The sequence below is a fragment of the Neophocaena asiaeorientalis genome, unplaced genomic scaffold (genome assembly GCF_003031525.2).
Source record: "Neophocaena asiaeorientalis asiaeorientalis breed wild unplaced genomic scaffold, Neophocaena_asiaeorientalis_V1.1 scaffold9, whole genome shotgun sequence".
Classification (NCBI taxonomy): domain Eukaryota; kingdom Metazoa; phylum Chordata; class Mammalia; order Artiodactyla; family Phocoenidae; genus Neophocaena; species Neophocaena asiaeorientalis.
In genome coordinates this window covers 710,193-721,902 of record NW_020171825.1, presented here as the reverse complement: position 1 = coordinate 721,902, position 11,710 = coordinate 710,193, and the positions used below count along the sequence as shown (strand labels likewise).

At 48.9% G+C, this 11,710-nt stretch overlaps 1 protein-coding gene across 4 annotated transcripts in view; it reads right to left on the bottom strand.

Moving 5' to 3' along the window:
- GGACT (gamma-glutamylamine cyclotransferase) overlaps positions 1-11,710 on the bottom strand; it is a 52,093-nt gene that overhangs the window by 15,878 nt on the left and 24,505 nt on the right. The window lies entirely within an intron of this gene.

The window sequence follows — 11,710 nt, the reverse complement described above, 5'->3', positions numbered from 1 at the left end:
GGGGGGGGGGGGGGGGGGGGGGGGGGTACAGTTTCTGCCACATGGTGCTGTCTTTAATAGGTGCATTCCATGAAGAGAAAGCCTAAAGGCGTTTCCACCCTATTATGTCACCACCCCCCATGCACAGATTTCCCTATAATATCTTATCATTAATAAAAGACTCTATGGAAGAGACATACAAGATATATTAACATTCAGCTTGATGCATTTTACTTTTGGGTTTTAGAACTGATTCTAAATGAACTCAAGCGATGCCTTTGCAAGCAACTTTCCTGATTGGGAGGCCCTGCTGTGATCAGGACTTAGTCACCCTCCCCTTGGGAGTCACCCTCCCCTTGGGAGTCTTAAAGCCCAAAAGCTGAAACCTTGTCTCAAACCCAACTAGTTAGGAATAATGTGGACATCCAGGGGTCAGCCCAGAGGTGGAAGAGGCTCAGAGAGAGTCTCAAAAAGTTTTATTTCAGCAAAATTTGGTTAGTTTAACATTGTCAATATTTAAGAAAACAAAAACACTCATGGAAATGTCCATCTGGCCTGGCACTGCTTGAAATGCCTCTGTCACTTATTCAGCAGTTTTCTTACTGAAACACAGTCCATCTAGAGTTTCATATTTCATCGCTGAAGCAGAAATTGAAAGTCATTATGAGTCCTTCGCATAATTATTGGGGTTTTCCTGCTTACTATTTTCTCTTAGCCACCTGGTGGCAAGCGTGTAAAAGGCAGGACTTAATTTTAGAGTTTAATCTGCTAGTTTACAAACTAACTATTGCACACACTGGGACCATATTTGGAAACACACACACATACCAGCTGCCAAAGGATTTAAATGGACACCAGCTTCTAACGTGAAAACAACCTTTAAAAATGAAAAAAGGTGTCTCCACAAAAATATTCATCCTGTATTAACATTTAATGACAGGAGGAAATGCTAGACAGCTGGAAATGATGACATACAGATTTTACTGTTTTCTCTAAGTGATAAATCCTTAAGCCATGAACACTGCCTGCCTGCTGTAGAGGTCAGACTGTGCCAGAAAAGACAGGTGAAACGACTGGCTTCGGTCGCACCAAGTTACGGCTCTGCCGCTCGCCCCTGTCTGGACGCCCAGCAGCCCCGCATCTCTGCCTCCCCGCCTGCCTGCTGTATAAGTAGCTTTTCTCGTTCAACATTGTGTGTCAAAGTTGACTCCCACCAAACCCGTGATGGCCCCTGTCACAGCGAGGACCAGCTTCAGCGAAGCCACGCGCTGCCCCGGGCCTCGTGTGGCCACAGGCCCGGGCATGGCCTCAGCCGACGTTACTCAGGGCTGCCGAACGTCGGTAAAAGGCACGTGTGATGTGTGCTCGTTTCTCCTTGTATAGGAACCGCTGTCCCTTCCTACTGTAACGTTCCTGTCCCCGGAGAGACGCCTGAGTGTCTGCTATAGTTACACGGTCATTCTTCAGAGGTTTCTAGGGCTGTAGGAAACAGGTGAAAAAACAAGCCGCCTCGACCTCTGCCCTGGAGCTCGGTCAGCCTCTCCCGGGCCGGGCGTTGCCAGGGAGGCCGCGCGTCCTGCGGCCGCTTTGATGCTCCCCCACCTCGCACTGCCTTCTTTGCAACAGCCGCCAGGGCTTCCTGCCCACCGCCCCGCTGGGGACCCCAGAAACGTGTATGGCAGGACACCCTTCTGACGTGAGCCCAGCAGCCCGGGCGACGCAGTGCCTCTGAAATCCAGAGGCTGGGTCCACACTCGCAGTCTCCCCAGACTCCGAGCCTTCGCGGGTCCGCGAGGACAAGCGGCGCGTCCCGGTCCTGATGCCCCACGAGGCCTCCGAGTGCTGCCTGGCAACCGTCCCGCGGGCTTTTACGCTTTGCCCACGACAGAAATTCTTAGAAGAAAAAACTTTTAATGCCACACCATTTTAAAGGCCACTGTGTTGCCATCTTTTAAACATACAGCGACCACTAGGGAGATGTGATGGTCGGCCGCCGCCAGGTGCACTCTGAGGTCCGTCAGGAGCAGCTGGACAGGCCTGGCGCCGTCGGGAAAGGGCCGCAGGGGACGGTGGGATGCGGAGCGGGCGGCTGCAGCGGAGGCGCTGCCCGCGGCGGGCTCCCAGGCACCGGGAGGCGCGGCCGGGGGAGCACCGCTCGTGTCCTGGCGAGTCGGACCCCCGCAACAGTCCTCATCACCAAGAGCCCACCTGCCCGGTGGGCGCGGCTTCAGGCTCAGAGGGGAAAATATGAATAATGCCACCCCCAGGGCTGAGAGCATTTTTACCGTGTTAGATGCTAGATGCTTCGCTTACGCTAACACTCAAAGCGAGATCGCCTCACTCCCCACCACTGTCCAGTTTACAGACGGGGAAACTAGGAAATGAAACGCGATGTACACCGATGGCCAGGCTGAAGACCTGCTTTCACGCCCCTACCCTGCAGGGGCTCCGCCAGCTCCAGGAGGAGGTGTCCTCTCCTGCCTCCTGCGCAGACGCAGAACAGGAACAGCTTCCAGCCCCCGAAGGGCCCCCGGCAGCCATGGCCCGGGAACGCCCCCCACCAGGTTCCATTTCCATCCTCGTCCCTAAGGTGCCCGCAGGTGTTCCGCAGGCGCGGAGCACACACCAGGGTAGCCTGCCCGGGGAATGTGCACCCAGAAGCGGTCCCTATCCCAGGACAGTTAGCAATCGTATCTGGACGTGTGTTGCGTAAGCGATGAGGGCTCGAGCGCCTACTAGCCATCAGAGGAGGTCCGTGCAGCCCCAGCGGCTCACCGTGTTCCCCACGACCCAGAAGCACAGGATCCCGGCGGACCCACGACCGGTGGGATCAGCGAGACTCAGCGAGGCCGAGGCGCGAGCTACATCGACACCTGGCGCAGCCGGGAGAGGCCACCTTTCCATTCCAAGCAGAACCGGCTCTGAACGCAGGAAGAACGCAACAACGGCATTCATAGAAACACCAGTAGGCCAGAAACTCTACCCTCTCCTTCCTTCCTTGGGTGCCTCTCCCAACAGGCCAGCCACACACACGAGACACACACGGGGGGCAAGGGAGACCCCCAGAGCCCCCGGGTTCCCAGTCCGCAGTCTCCGCTCCAGCACCAGGCGCCGAAGGCGGACAGTGTTGGTAGAGTTGGCACATGTCAAGAAGGGAAATCAATACAGTTGAGACAGTTTTGAGCAGAGCTTCCAGTTCTGGTAAGAATAAAGTACACAGGCGTGCACAAGTTACAAAATACTGTCATACATATGAGTTAAGTGTTCCTATGTTTGCATTTAAGCTTAAAATTGAAGTTGTGCAACATAAAGATAAACGAAAAACTCAAGGCTGAGAATGCAGTATAACAATATAGTAAAATAATATATAATTAAATAAGGTATAAATAAATAATAATAAAATAGCAACTGAAAAACACCGTGACAAGTCAAGAGAGACTGAAGAAAGGAAAAGGCTGCCGATTTTAGGAACTTTAACAGTAACTTCTCCTGCCTTCTGAACAAGGGACCCCGCATTTTCATTTTGCACTTTGTCTTGCCTGGAACCATTCTTTCTAAACTGTTTCTTGGAACCACAAAGCTCCTCAAGGGTGGGGGGCCTAAACTTCATTTCACATCTTCCACGTCAGCCAGCACAGTTCAGTGCATGCAGTAGCCACTTAATAAATACTTGCTGCAGTAAACCAAGGGATTTCCCTCTCAGTCCAGATTCCCAAAGAGGTCCCGCAGGCCTTCAGCCTGTTTGGAATCTCTCAATTTCTCTATCACAAAAACCACAGGTTCAGATACTGCTCAGGGTGCAAAATCGATGGACGTCACATTCAGTCCTGTGGCTCCACCAGCACTTCCTTCAGATGCCCAGACACGGATGCAAGGGCTAGGGAGGGTGAAGTGCTCTGGACTCGGACTATGACTCAGGGCCAGGCACTGCCTCCCAGCCTTCCCGGGAGCAGCAGTAAACATCCATGCCCGACAAAAGCTTCATTCAGAAGTTGCAAAACCAACCTCTAGGGACAGTACTCGGACCAGCCAGTATGGGGTTGGGGGATTTCTTATCTCTATTAGGACAGTAGTTCCATGGGCGTATACATTTGTCAGAATCATCCATCTGTACTTAATGTGAGTTTTCTTGTGTGTAAATCACACATCAAGGAAAGTTGAGCTAAAAAAAAAAGATTAAATGGGATCATGGAAAGAAGGCAATCCGTGGGCTACTCACTCCGTAATTATTACCAGTTTACGTTTTTATCTGAGTTCAACACACTTCACAATCCCTAATCAGCAGCAAAAACTTAACATCTTTCATTTCGATTTCCACCATCATCTGAGTATTTCCAAAGTATTTCTAAAACAGCTTTGTAATGGCCTCCCTTAAACTCAATTATTTTCTGGAACCCAACATAACAATGAAACAAGACAGACTTCTCTGTGACTGTTACCTGGGTTCCTGGAAGGAGGGCAGTGGAAAGGTAGAGAAGTCCTAGGTGTGGCCCAGGACGCAGGGGCCTCCGAGGGGCGGGGAATGGGACTAAGATCGGGCCTCGCCAGCTGTCATTAGCCACCCAGGGCCCGTCTGCACTGGCTGCTGACCAAGCAGAGACTTCCCACAGTTGTCCCCTAGGAAATGCAGCAAATGCTTTGCCTTTTAGAATGTTTTTTGCAGGCCTGCTAGAGGAGCAGCTTTTAACTTGCTTGCTGGCAGTTGCTCAAAGCATGTTTACTCTGCCTGGAGCAAGTCAACGGGGAAGAGCCAGGAATCTAGGTCTGCCCGCAGCCCCACCCCCTCTGCAGGGCACCGGAAGGGCCAGCAGGGCTGGGTGAAGGCAGGTAACTCCCACCCTATGTTGTATGCCCCCCAAAGATCTTTTTTTTCCTCTTGAAGACAACTCAGGCAGAAAGCAGTGGAGGGAACGGGAATGACAACCCATTGGTGGACAATTTAAAAGGTTTCGTCTTTCAGAAACATTTTAAGGCTGAAATGTGTAACTTAAAATGATTTTTATTTGACTCTTTTGCTTTCCTAGGTGAGAAATGGGAGTTTGGGAATGCAACTTTAAGTTAGAAGCAACACAGAAGAACAACTAGAAAATATCACACAAAGCCATTCCCTCCTAGGTCGTTGTCTAACAAAATGTCCTAAAAAGAAGAGAAATACACCCATTTCAACAACTCCTAGATAACCATTTTAGAAGTCAGGCCTACCAGAAAGTGAATATAATAGTTACAAATGCAGGTAAGGCCCTGGCTAGGCTAGGCCCCCTGTATTTAATGTAATATTTTATAGCTTTGGAGGAACAAGAGGGATCAAAGGTCAAAGCCAGGCACTGCCAACCTCACCCAGGCCAAGGGGGCAAGGCCACAGCAGGTGGTGGGAGATGTGGGCAACAGGAGCTCGGCTACCATCGAGAGACGGCCAGTGGCCAACGCTGTAGGACAGAATGAATTAGTTGGGAAGGCTCTGGCAGATGACCGCCAAAAACGACTGCAAGACGTCAAACGTCAAACCCCAAACCCCGGGAGACAGCACCTCCACTACAAAGGGAACCCCGGGCACCGCTCAGAAACCACCAGCACAGGGGCCCCAGCTGGTCAGCACTGCCGGCCCCAGCAAATCAGGAACAACCCGAACTCCGTTTCCAGGGGCTCTGGAATCCAGGACTCGATGCTTGCGGTAGCGATAACAGATTCACCTTCAGAATTACCTTTTGCTAAGATTATTATTAAAAACCAGCTTAAGTTCTCCAACAAGATGTTGGCTACCTAGAGGCAGTCAGGTGGCCAAGAGGAGTGCGAACCAAAAAAGCCAAGGCCTTCCTCAGAGTGCCTGAAGGAGGAACCACTCCACACACACACACATATTAACTCCAGTTTTAAAGACTTTTTTAAAAAGAAGCCTTTTAAAAAATGAAAACAGAACTCAAAATTAAGCCTGATGGGTTCTTTGATTAATTGTTCCCAAAGCATTCAAATCCTTTCAGTGCTTTTCTAACCCAAGTAAAATTCAACTAAAACAGCTGAGAGAGAAGTTAAAACTCTGAATTACAAGTAAAAAGGGAGGAACTTAAGGCCATGTTGCTGAACATGCTTTTATTTTTTATTTATTTATTTTTCTAACACTTTTATTGGAGTATAATTGCTTTACAATGGTGTGTTAGTTTCTGCTGTAGAACACAGTGAATCAGCCATACGTATACATATGTTCCCATATGTCCTTCCTCTTGCGTCTCCCTCCCACCCTCCCTATCCCACCCCTCTAGGTGGTCACAAAGCACCGAGCTGATCTCCCTGTGCTATGCAGCTGCTTCCCACTAGCTATCTGTTTTACATTTGGTAGTGTATATATGTCCATGCCACCCTCTCACTTCATCCCAGCTTACCCTTCCCCCTCCCCGTGTCCTCAAGTCCATTCTCTACGTCTGCATCTTTATTCCTGTCCTGCGCCTAGGTCCTTCAGAACTATTTTTTTTTCTAGATTCCATATATATGTGTTAGCATACGATATTTGTTTTTCTCTTTCTGACTTACTTCACTCTGTATGACAGACTCTAGGTCCATCCACCTCACTACAAATAACTCAATTTCATTTCTTTTTATGGCTGAGTAATATTCCGTTTGAACATGCTTTTAAATACTTTATATAAAGTGGATCCATTTACTCACATTCCCATGAGTCCTGAACATGCAGCTCACTGCTCGCTGACGGAAGTCAATACTTTGAGTCCAGAATTCCCAGAAAAATATATTTTGTTGGAGTGACTGGGGCTTTGAAGGAACTGAATGCACTAAACCAAGTAAATCCAACCCTCTTAGAAACTATATCCCCACCCAAACAAGCAAAGCAAAAACCTACCTTAAAAGCTACTGGGACCACTGGAGGCCGACACCAGCCTTCCCCGGTTTCACACACCTCGGCCTCTGGTGTTTTGGGGCGGATCCCAATTTGGGATCCCAATTTGGTCTATACTTGGCTTCTGAAAAGCACTTAAAAGACAACACGCGGTCCACTCCTAGGAGAGCAATATCCAGTTAAAATGTAAAAATCCCTTGTTAGCGCTCTGTGGTCATCAGAGAAGAGACGCTGCTACATTCAGTTTAATCACTTTTTCAAACTTGTTTCAAAAACAACAGAACTGTTTTTCATCATGGGGATTTTCCTTTTTTTAAATTAAGTTTACATGATCTTTCGATCATAATAAAGAGAAGGACTCAGGGAACCTCCACTGGGCTTATTCAGCCATTTCCCTAATCGAATAGCCTGAGCATTTTAGTTACCAAACAACTTTCTTATATAAAAACAAAGCAGGCTTCCCTGGCTAAGAATCCACCTGCCAATGCAGGGGACACAGGTTCGAGCCCTGGTCTGGGAAGATCCCACGTGCCACAGAGCAAGTAAGCCCGTGCACCACAACTGCTGAGCCCACGCACCACAACTACTGAAACCCGCGCACCTAGAGCCTGTGCTCCACAACAAGAGAAGCCACTGCAATGAGAAGCCCATGCATCACAATGAAGAGTAGCCCCCGCTCATCACAACTAGAGAAAGCCCGCGTGCAGCAACAAAGACCCAATGCAGCCAAAAATAAGTAAATAAAAATAGTTTCCTAAAAAAAGAAAAAAAAACCCAAACAAAGCAATGTCAGCCAAGGGCAAGAAAATCAGTGGTCTCATCTGTTGTGGGTCCAGCCCGTGGTCAGTGGGATGAGCTGTATCTTCTCTCCTGTGCTGGTATTACTAGATTTCCCTGGTATCTCAGGAATTCCTCCCAAAAGAGGAAAAAAGCAATCCCCTCCAGAGGGCCATGCTTCACAAAACTGTCTAAGGGTTACCAAAGTCCTAGTTGAAGCCCCTAAAAACAATGTACACTCTGCTGGTCCTCTGAATGGGCCCCTAAGAACCAGGACCAGGACTCTGCTCTCCAGTGTGGTGCAGAGGCAGCAGGGAGCTAATCCTTCAAAATCCACGTAAACTGTTTCAATACAATAATGATTTCAATTATTTTTGAGTCAAGGAATTTCTCTCTCCCCTCCTGCTCACCCATCTTGGACTAAAGACAATTCTCCAGAGCACGGGTCCCTAACTCACAGGGACCACACTGCCCAGGGGGCTACATCTCCTCCCCAGGTGCTAGCACCCAAGAGGAAAGGAGATGCTTCCCGGCCCGGTGTCCCCCTGGGGGCCTGAGACCGAGCTCTGAACCCGCCTGGCCCCCGCCCCCTGCAGCTGAGGGGCCCTGTCCTCCTATCCGCTCTCTCCCCAAGCTGCAGGCTGAGCCCTCCTCTCCTCCACGAAAAAGGAGAGGTGCCAGTGCAATCCAGCTCCGCCCGGATCTTCGGGAAGACACAGCCCAGCAGAAACTGGCTGAAGCGGTTTGTTATTTTCACCTATTGCCCTGGGAGAAGGGAAGAAACTTTGTCGTTATGGGGACTGTCGAAGGATCTCCGAGAACTCGCCAATCCTCCCGCAGCCCCACAAGGTACATATTATCGTCCCATTTCACACGTAGAAACTGAAGCTCAGAAGAGTTATTTAACCAGAACAGCACAGCTATTAAATGGAAGGGCCTGGATTTAAAGTCAAGGCTGAATCCAAAACCTCTACAACTCCTCCCAATACATGCTGCGGTCAACTAGGAGAAACACACATTGCTGCCATTTCTTAGTGGCAGAAATACTGAAGCTCTCGTTGGTGTTCATAGCAAATGACGGCTGTGAAATGTGAAAGATGATAAACTGCCTGCGACTCCCCACCTGTCACTCCTGGGGGAGGGGCTGTGCTTTAAGCCCTGCTCTGTTCAGCTTACAGACCAAAGCCCGGTTTAAAGTTTCTGTAAGGCAAGCAGTGATCCACCAGCCACCAAGTTTCTGTTACTGTCACCTGCCCAGGGTTCAGTACTTCCAGGCTAGTTGAAGGTTATTCATTCACCCACTCATTCAGTAGTTTCTGAGCAACTACTTGGGCCAGGCATTGTGCTAAGTGCCAGGAACACCATGATAAACGAAACAGCCCTTGTTTTTAAGGAGCCGTGGCCTGAGGAGGCAGATACACTAAAAGATGATTATAAGACAAACTGTGGGCAGGGGGTGGGGGAGGAGGGAGGAGACATGTACGGGGAAGCAGGGCATCTCACGTTCTGAAGGAGAGCACTGCCTGAAGAGCAGAGGCTTCCAGGAGATGCAGGCAACAGGCAGGCACGGCTCGGGGTGGTCTGAGTCGCGGGGACAGCTGGGCACCCCTGGGCGCCAGGAGCACTGGAGAAGGGGCCAAGGAGGGAGGCTGGGGCTCTGGATTTCAACTCCATGTGATGGGGGTAATGAAGGGCAGCAGGTAAGCCTGCGAAGTGACAGGGCAAGATTTTGGGTTTTAAAAAATGATCTAGTGCAACTGCAGTGGAAGACCATTTGGCGGCATCTATAAAAACTAAGCCTCTGCGGACCCAGCCACCCGACAGCTCCACTCCAGGCAGAGGTGCTGCAGAAAGGCGGACGCAGGTTCACCAAAAAGACACTTAGGAGAATATTCCGATCAGCACCATTTAGAATGGCCCAAAACTAGACACTACATAAATGTCCCTAACAGTAAAGTGGGCTAATGAACAGCGGTAAACTGAGAAAAACGCTACAGCAATGAGAACGGACAAGGTTGTTCTGTGTAACACGCATAAACCTCAAAGCGATGCTGAGTGAGAGTCAGACAAAAACAGCATATACTGAGTGATTATATATTTACTTTTTAAAAAAAATGAATTAGTTAATTAATTTTTTTGGCTGCGCCGTGAGGCTTGCGGGATCTTAGTTCCCTGACCAGGGATTGAACCCAGGCCCATGGCAGTGAAACCGCCAAGTCCTAACCACTGGACTGCCAGGGAGCTCCCATGATTGTATTTACACGGAGGTAAATCACAGCCCGACTAATCTCTGCTGCTGGATGTCAGGACAGAGGTTACCGCTGGGAGGAAAGCGATGCCTGGAAGGTCATGAGGACACCTGAGGACACCTGATCTAGGGGCTGGGTGCATGGGTGTGCTCCAATTATGAAAATCCATCAAGCTATCTGATTTCTACACTTCTCTGATGTGTGTTATGCTTTCATAAAATATTACATTACATTTAAAGAACACATACAGTAACAGAGAAAAGATTTGTGAGGACAAGACTTAAAACACACAGGAAACCACAGCGTACAAGACAAAGATACATAATGAAGTGGAGGTCAGAGGTGAGGGAGACCCAGGCTTCACAGAAGTGGCCTGGCCTGAGCTGGACGGAGAAGCAGATGTTCCCCAGGCCGTGAAATGGGAGGTGCCCCTACTCCACACCCCTCCAGGGCATAAGAGCTAAGGAAGGATCCCCAGGGGGACAGAGGCTCCAAGGCATATCACAGTTACTCTCAGCTTAAAGAAACTCCTATCATGGAATGATATCAACTGGAAGCAAACAGATAAACCCAGAATGTGAAACATTCTGTGGAAGAAATTTTTTTGAAAGTAAGGGTGGGACTTCCCTGGCAGCGCAGTGGTTAAGAATCCACCTGCCAATGCAGGGGACACGGGTTCCATCCCTGGTCTGGGAAGATCGCACATGCCGCGGAGCAACTAAGCCCGTGCTCCACAACTACTGAAGCCCACGCTCCAGGGCTGCAAGCCACGACTACTGAGCCCACGTGCCGCAACTACTGACGCCCACGTGTCTAGAGCCCGTGCGCTCCACAAGAGAAGCCACTGCAACGAGAAGCCCGCACACCACGATGAAGAGTAGACCCTGCTCGCCGCAACCAGAGAAAGCCTGTGCACAGCAATGAAGACCCAACGCAGCCAAAATTAATTAATTAATTAATAAAAATAAATTTTAAAAAATATAAAAATAAAAGTAAGGGTGGTTTGCCCTGGATTAAGAGACCTAAGATACATAACAGCCCTGGGTAAGGTGTGGACCTTGTCTGGATTCTGATTTGAACATATCAACTATAAAATGACATTTCTGAGACAATCAGGAAAATCCTACAGGCATATGCCTAGGTAAAAGATGACACCAAGGAATCACAGTTAATATTTTTAGGAATGGATAATGGCATATGGTTCTATTAAAAAAAAAAAAGCTTACTTTTAAGAGATGCATATGTAAGTATCTGGGGGTTGTGAAATATCATAATGTGTAGTACTTTAAAACACTTCAAGTAGGGACTTGCCTGGTGGTGCAGGGGTTAAGAATCCACCTGCCAACAGAGTGGGCACGGATTGGATCCCTGGTCCAGGAGGATCCCACTTGCCACGGAGCAACTAAGCCCATATGCCACGACTACTGAGCCTGCGCTCTAGAGTCCGCACACCACAACTACTGAGCCCATGCGCCACAACTAATGAAGCCCGTGCGCTCTAGGGCCTGTGTGCCGCAACTACTGAGCCCGCATGCTGCAACTACTGAAACCCATGTGCCTAGAGCCCATGCTCCACAACAAGAGAAGCCACTGCAATGAAAAGCCCACGCACCACAACAAAGACCCAATGCAGCCAAAAAAACAAAAACGAAAAAAATAAAGCATCTTTTAAAAATAAAGAAATAAAATATTCAAGGAGAAAAAAAGGATTAATGAAGCATATGTGGCAAAATGTTGATCATTATTGACTCCAGGTGATAGATATATGAGAATCACTGTACCAGTTGCTCTACTTTTATGCCCCTTGCCAAAAAAGAGAGAAAATATGAATTGCCAACATAAGAAATCAAAGACAGGA